Genomic DNA, 8,001 nt, shown 5'->3' on the forward strand with positions numbered 1-8,001 from the left:
TATACTTTTGCCTCAGATTGGCCCTGATTTAAAAACAAGTTCAACTTCATCACAGGTGTTTATTTTTGCTGACGCCCTTGCAAGCTTCCACCACTCATTTATCCCCACCCCAAGTGGTTTTCAAGCTGATCCTGACAGCGATCCGAAAGGACTTCCTCATGTGAAATGTCCATATTCTGTTTGGGGCTCTCTTATCCCATAAAACACACTTAATGTGTGAGCTTCAAGACATGGAGATCAAGGGCCTCAGGGTGACAGGCTAACAGGGTATTAATCCTCAACCTCATCACAGTTTCCTGTCACTTGGCAGAACTGTATGGGCAAATCACTTTTGAAAAGCTCCTCATTCCCTGGTGTTGAGTCTGGTTCTAGGCATCCTACAACCTGAACCCGAGGAGGGTGTAGAGGGTCTAGAAGTGCCACCTGTTATAGGAGTGTTGGCTGTTCAGCCTTGAGGAGAGAAGACTGGGGGTCCTGAAGGCACCCGCTCAGCCCTGCAAGGTGGTCTCAGGGTAGAAGCCACTGACTGCTTTGAAGAGCTGCAGACGGCAGAACTGAAACAACCGGTTGACTTTATCAAGAGGCCAATTGGGGCCAGTTTGTTTATGCACCACATATTTATTGAACTTCAGCTGTGTGCCAAGCAGTGACTTAGGCACAGAGGAATCACGGGACCAGCAAAACAGATATGGTCTCTGTTCTCCTGGAGCTTAGAGTCTAACACAGGTGACAGACTTTGCAAAAATGACCACACCAATAAATGTAAGATGCCAGCTGTGGCATGATGCATGAGAATGACAAGGTGAGGATTTGTCCTGGTGAGACTGTCAGGGAGTAGCACTGGTGGAGTAACAGCAGAGCTGAAGGGCAAGTGGGAGTTGGCAAGGCAGGCTGGGTGGAGAAGGCTTTCCAGGGAGGGGCATGGCAAGCAAAGGCCCTGTGGTGGGGCAAAGCATGGCAGAGGGGAAGAATCAAAGAAGCCCCTCCCCAGATCATGGGGGGAAAGTGTGCAAGGGGAGAAGATGAGGGGGCAGAGCCCAGACCTTGAAGGCTGATAGGTCAAACTAAAGACATCTGTCTTGACCATGAGAATAACAGGAAGCCACAGAATGATTTTAAGTGGGCAAGTGACATAAGCAAACTTGGGTTTTGAGAAGACCGCTCTTGCAGCTAAAGGAGAAATATTTCAACTTACCCTATAGAAGAGCTTTCATTTTGTTTGTTGGTTGGTTGGTTGGTTGGTTGGTTTGTTTGTTTGTTTGTTTGTTTGTTTGTTTGTTTTGAGATAGAGTCTTGTTCTTTCGCCCAGGCTGGAATACAGTGGTGCCGTCTGGGCTCACTGCAACTTCTGCGTCCTGGGTTCAAGCGATTCTCCTGCGTTAGCCTCCCAAGTAGCTGGAATTACAGGCACCTGCCACCACACCCAGCGAATTTTTGTATTTTTAGTAGAGATGGGGTTTCACCATGTTGGCCAGGCTGGTCTCGAACTCCTGACCTCAGGTAATCCACCCACCTGGGCCTCCCACAGTGCTGGGATTACAGGCATGAGCCACATCGCTTGGCTCAGAAGAGCTTTCTGATAGAATGCTAGACCTTGGGAAAATAATAACAATAAAAGCTAACATTTACTGAGTTCTTACTAGGAATGAAACACTGTGTGCTTTTCATGGATTAATACATTTGGCCTTGAGAACAACATGTAAGGTAGGTGTATTATGATGATCCACTTTTCACAGATGAAGAAATAGAGGCTAGAAGAGGTTCAGAAAGTTGACTGAGATTACCCAGTTGGAGAAGCTGCAGAGCAGGAGCTCAAATCCAAGTCCTTCAGACCTCAGAGGTCATGGTCATAATGACTGTAGTCCCCTGACAGCCAGGCTGCAAGGGACCACAGCTCTGGTTGGAGCGGAGTGTTAAAACTTCTAATCCTGTCTCCCACCCGCTAAGTGACTCTAATGCGATTAGTCTGGAGTACAGCCTGGACATTGGGAATTTTTGGAAACTCCCCAGCTGAGTCTATAGTGTAGCCAGGTTGAGACCCATGGGCATATAGCTCGTAAAATACTTGAGAGAGCTGTTGCAGGAAGAGCCATCTCTCTGGCTGGACTCAGTGATCTCTGAGTTCCCTTCTAGCTTGGATAGTTTTTTTGATTTTATGATTCACCAATTCTGCTGCCAGAAGCCTTTCTCCAAGGTGGCTGAATTTCTGGAACTGATAGATGGAGGCTGAAGGACCTTGGTAATACTGTGTCAGCTCTAATGACCAGTCAGGGAGAGCAGAGTCTTCAAGGGCGCATCTCCACAGCCTGCCCACCATCTTCCCTCTGACCCAGACAAAGCCTGCAGACCAGTGAGAGGAGAAGAAGAAATGAAGTCAGCTGACCCATAGTTGACACTGCCAGGACTGAATGCTGCTGGCTGTTGGCCAGGATCTGATGCACTCCTTTGAGAGTGTCAGGAGCTGTGGAAGGTGTGGGGGGGGGGGAATTCGTCCCAAGGCCAAGTTCCCGTAGAGGTCAGATGAGACTGGACTTGAGAGTTGAATTATGAAAAAAACCTCAGGGAACATCCTTCACCTGCCCTCTATGGCTCCTTAGCTGCTTGGGGTTCTGCTGCTCAGAGCCTAAAGTGATAAATAACCTCTTTCTCTTTAGCCACCTAGTCTCCTGTCACTTGAAGGGGTGACAAGTTCATTCCCCACTCCAGGCCTTTGCACTTGCTGGTTGAACAAACTGTGATGCATCCATACCGTGAAATACTACTCAGCAATAAAAAGGAGCAAATTATTGATACACTGAAACAACCTAGATGAAAAACTATAAAAAGTAGTCATCCCTTTTGGCCCCGAATCCCAACTTGAAGAAGGGAAATGCTAAATACATAAAAGACTGGTTATTGAAATAAATGCTGTCAAAAGACAAAATTTTGACAAATTTAAAGATCTTAATTGGCTTTTATTTGCAATTCTAGAATCAGGCAATACCTCATATTCCGTAAAACAGAATGAGTGTTCCTATAATCGGAGCAGAGAAGGTTGGTTTTAAAGACCGAAAAGGGCTGAGGAAAGCAGAAACAGAAAGCAAAAAGCGAATGGGCTGCTTCAAAGTTGCTTTCCTTGTGAAGGTTAAAGAAGAGGGGACTTCCTTATCATACCAGCTAAAACTAGCTTGTTTAGAAATTTGGCTATTGTCTCTCCTGATTTCTGGGAAGGTTAGATAAACAACTTAGTTTTGGCTGGGTGACATGGAACTTCAGCATGACTGATCCCATTTTGGTTTATTCAGTTGGGCCTAACGCAGGAGCTCAGTCTAAACCAATGGCCTCCTACACATTTTATTTCACAGAACTTACTGAGGACCTTTATATGCCAGGCTCTGTTCCGGACACTGGGGATAAAGCAGTGAAGAAGACAGAGAAAGATTCCGGCCTTCGTGGAACTTGCATTCTAATACAGAGACTGGCAATAAACCAAGTAAACATAAAATAAAATGGGGTTAGATGGTCAAAGTGCTACAGAGAGAAAATAAAGTAGGGGAGAAAATGTGGGTGCTGGTTAAGGGTGGATTACAGCTTTATGGGGGTGGTCAGGGAAGTCATTACTGCAAAGGCGACGTTTGAGTACAGACTTTTTAGAAAGGAGATGACGATATCTGAGGGTAGGAGTGAAGGGTAGCAGGGAGCATTTCAGACAGTGGAAATATCAAATGCAAGAACCCGAAACAGGAGTAAGTCTGGTGGGTTGAAGAAATAGCCAAGAGGCCACCGTGGTCTGGATGGCATTTATGGACCATTGACCTGACAGTGGCCCCTGGAGTCTTGTTGTTGTCTTTTTATTTTATTTTATTTTTTATTTTAAATGGAGTCTTGTTCTGTCACCCAGGCTACAGTGCAGTGATCTTGGCTCACTGCGACCTCTTCCTCCTGGGTTCAAGCAATTCTCCTGCCTCAGCCTTCTGAGTAGCTAGGATTACAGGCACCCGCCACCATGCCCAGATAATTTTTGTCGTTTTGGTAGAGAAGGTATTTTGCCATGTTGCCCAGGCGGGTCTCGAACTCCAGACCTCAAGTGATCCACCCGCCTCAGCCTCCCAAAGTGCTGGGATTACAGGGCATGAACCACTTCACCCAACCCCCTGCAGTGTTTTGAACAGTAAAAGACTCACATGTAAACAGGAAATAAATGTGAACTCAGGATCCCCCTGCAGAGATGCTGATTGTGTGGGTCAGAATCTGACATTGTCCTGAAGCAGGTTTCATAGTGAGTAACAAGAAAAGGCGGGCAGGGTAGGAAACAGCTCAAGAGAAATGCATATCGCTGAACAAATTATAAATAAGAAATAATTTCCCAGAGTAGGATGGGGATGCTTTTCCTGGCCTTTTTCTGCTGAGATTCGGTGAGGTGATGATGGAGATCTTATCAACACACAGGACTGGGAACTCAGACATCCTCACTCAGGCTGTAGCCCTCACCTTCCCTCATCGGCCCTGGGGTCCAGACGCTCCTAAATGCTTTACAAGCAACACCACACTTTAAGGAATTTAATCCTCACAGCAACCTCATGAGCCAGGTCCTGTCTTCTTCGTTACATTTTAAATCAACACCATGTAAAATAAACGCCCTCAATTTTAAAATGTATCTGTTAAAAGACAAGCACTACCCCTTCAAATGGATTAATTTATTAATTAAGACAAGTTCTCAAGAGCAGAAATGCCAAAAAATCACTAATAGGATTGAGGAAATTTGGAATGGACATCCATTTCACAGATAATGAAATTGAGGCTCCTGCAGTTGGAACTAAACCATCAGGGGTTTGAACCTGAAACTGTGTGTTCCAGCCCCAATTCCCTCATTTTAATAACTGGCAACTCCATCCACCCAGGTGCTCGGCTCAAAAATGTAGAAATAATTCCCTCCACCACACTGTTGTCACAGAGGGTTTGTCTTAGTCCTAAATTAGCGGGACCTTGAATTGACAGATGGCGCCTCCTACTATAACTCCCATCTGTTGATTTCTTGATCCATGGCCCAGCTCGTGAACGTGAATTTTGCTGATGTGTTTTAATCTTTCAAATATATGTGATTTTGACATCCTCCTTATTAACATCTCTATTTGTATGAACATAAAAATAAAATGTTTTTCTCAGCCAAATCTTTGAATAATATTGAAGCTTGAGGAAAATAGGCCATGGCCTTGAGTACCTGGAACACGCTGATAAAGTTGATCCGTTTGGTTGTATGTTTCCAATTAGTCAACCACAGCTTGCAACTTGGCAGATATGAGTAACAGATGAAAAAACACTTTCTGTGTCAGCACTAATGGATAACTGAAAGCAAGTCGACAAAGATTTGTAAAAGAAAACCACAATATTATCAGGCTGAAATAATACTGAAATATTACAAACACTTGGAGGAGTAAGTAAATCTTAATGTATTTAAATTGAAGAACATGTTTGGATGTGTTTTGAGGTTTGGGGGATTTTTTGGGTTTTTTTTTTTGTTTGTTTTGCATGTTGCTCATTATATAGAGTTACAAAGCGATAATCACTTTCACTCTGGCAATTATACCTTTGATTTATTTATACCATATATACATCTATCTATATATATATATGCACATTTCTTAAGTATTATCCATGTCTTGGATTTTATTGCTCTATCTTCAAAGCCATCTCTTGTTTATAGAGATTAAGGTTTAATTGCAAGTGCTAGGCTAGAGTATGGCACTGTGGTTAATTTTGCCAGGTCTTTTTTAGGTTTAAGAGTAGTTTTAGGCCTGGTATGGTGGATCATGCCTGGAATCGCAACACTTTGGGAGGCCGAGGTGGGTGGATCACCTGAGGTCAGGAGTTTGAGACCGGCCTGGCCAACAGGGTGAAACCCCATCTCTACTAAAAATACAAAAATTCACCAGGCATGGTGGCAGGTGCCTGTAGTCCCAGCTACTCAGGAGGCTGAGGCATGAGAATCGCTTGGACCCAGAGGTAGAAGTGGCAATGAGCTGAGATCGCACCACTGCACTCCAGCCTGGGTGACAGAGCCAGATATCGTCTCAAAAAAAAAAAAAGAAGAAGAAGAAGAAGAATAGTAGTTGTAGTATACATAGGATGAATGCAGTTAGTGAGCTTTTACAATGTGCCAGGCCCTATGGTAAGCACTTTATATGCATTACCTAACTTCAGTCCTTCTTACCCATCTGAGATTTCATGGGACCAAGATTATAATCATTCCCTTACACAAATAGCCCTTACATCCTTACCCTTTTTTCTCATCATTCTTTCCTAGCAAAACCTTAATCCAGCCAAATCCAATCCTTCTCTTTCTTTATTCTATGAATAAAAGTTCTCTAAAAAGGAATTTGGAGGAAAGAGGCTTTATTTCAGTGAACAGTTTACAAATCAAGGGGACTCAGACTTTAGGGTAAAATGAAGACATGTTCCAAAGACAAAGAGAAGGTTTGGCTTTTCTTGGGGGTGTGAGGGGGTTGGGGGAACAGGATCTCACTCTGTCACCCAGGTTGGAGTACAGTGGTGCGATCTCAGCTCACTGCAACCTTCTCTGGGCTCAAGATTTTCCCACCTCAGCCTCCCAAATAGCTGAGACTACAGCCCATGCCAGCACACCCAGCTAGTTTTTTTTTTTTTTTGTATTTTTTTTGTGGAGATGGGGTTTCACCATCTTACCCAGGGTGGCCTCCAACATCTGGGCTCAAGTGACCTGCCCACCTTGGCCTCCCAAAGTGCTGGGACTACAGGAGTGAGCCGGGTTTAGCTTTGATAGAAAAACTTTCTACGTAGGTTTCCAATCAAATCTGTTTATGCAAGTGAAGGATTCAAACTTGCTTAGTTCTGAATTGTTGATGTAGCTGAGTTCTGCTTGGTTGATACAGCTGAGCCCTGATTGGCTGAGGTAGGTGAGCTCTGGTTGGTTGAGGTGAGCCCTGAAAGTCCCAAAATTAAATAGAGGTGAGGGGTGTTTGGGGAACTCAGAGTATGTGTGTGACCTGTAGTCAGCAAATGGCCATTTGGCTCTATTTTAAATTTAGGCCCAGTTAGCCACTCAGGATCTATCTTGAAGGATTGATTCTTTCAGGTTCATGTTTGTTCACAATTCACTCATTTCCAACTGTGCTGATTGGTCCCACTTTCAATTCATGCCTACAAATCTCCAATGGCACAAAATGTAGCCTAGCAACTCTACCAGCTCCTTGCCAACCCCCAACATTCTCAATGAAACATCCCTGAGGTGGGAATTAACATGGTTGGCTTAAGGAGCAGAGTAACAGAGGAAGAGAGTGGCAGGTGATGACCTCAGAAAGGTTACAAGCACCCAGATCATGTAGCGGCCTGCAGAACATAGTAACTTGGCTTTTATGCTGAGTGAGATGTGAAATAATTGGAGGGCTTTGAGCAGATGTGTGATGAAGTCTGATTTCAATTATAACAGCATTACTCCAGCTACTATTTGAGAATAGACTGTGAGGGGCAAGGACAAAAGAAAAAGATAGGAGATTAGTTTAATAATCCCAGCAGCCGGGTGTGGTGGCTCACACCTGTAATCCCAGCTTTGGGAGGGGCTTTGGGAGGCGAGGCGAGACCAAAGGATCTTTTCAGCCCAGGAGTTCGAGAGCAGCCTGGGCAACATAGTGAAAACCTGTCTCTACCACCCGCCACCCCCCGCAAAAAAACAAAATAAAAAATTAGCCAGGCATGGTGGTGCATGCCTGTAGTCCCAGCTACTCAGAAGGCTGAGGTGGGAGGATCTCTTGAGCCCAGGAGGCAGAGGCTGCAGTAATCCATGATTGTGCCGCTGCTGTCCAAGCTAGGCAACAGAGCTAGACCCTGTCAAAAAAAAAAGAAATGGAGAAAGAAATAAAGAGAGAGAGAGAGAGAAAGAGAGAGAGAGAAGGAAGGAAGGAAGGAAGGAAGGAAGGAAGGAAGGAAGGAAGGAAGGAAGGAAGGAAGGGAGGGAGGGAGGGAGGGAGGGAGGAAGGAAGGAAGGAA

The sequence above is a fragment of the Piliocolobus tephrosceles genome, chromosome 4, assembly GCF_002776525.5.
Source record: "Piliocolobus tephrosceles isolate RC106 chromosome 4, ASM277652v3, whole genome shotgun sequence".
NCBI lineage: Eukaryota > Metazoa > Chordata > Mammalia > Primates > Cercopithecidae > Piliocolobus > Piliocolobus tephrosceles.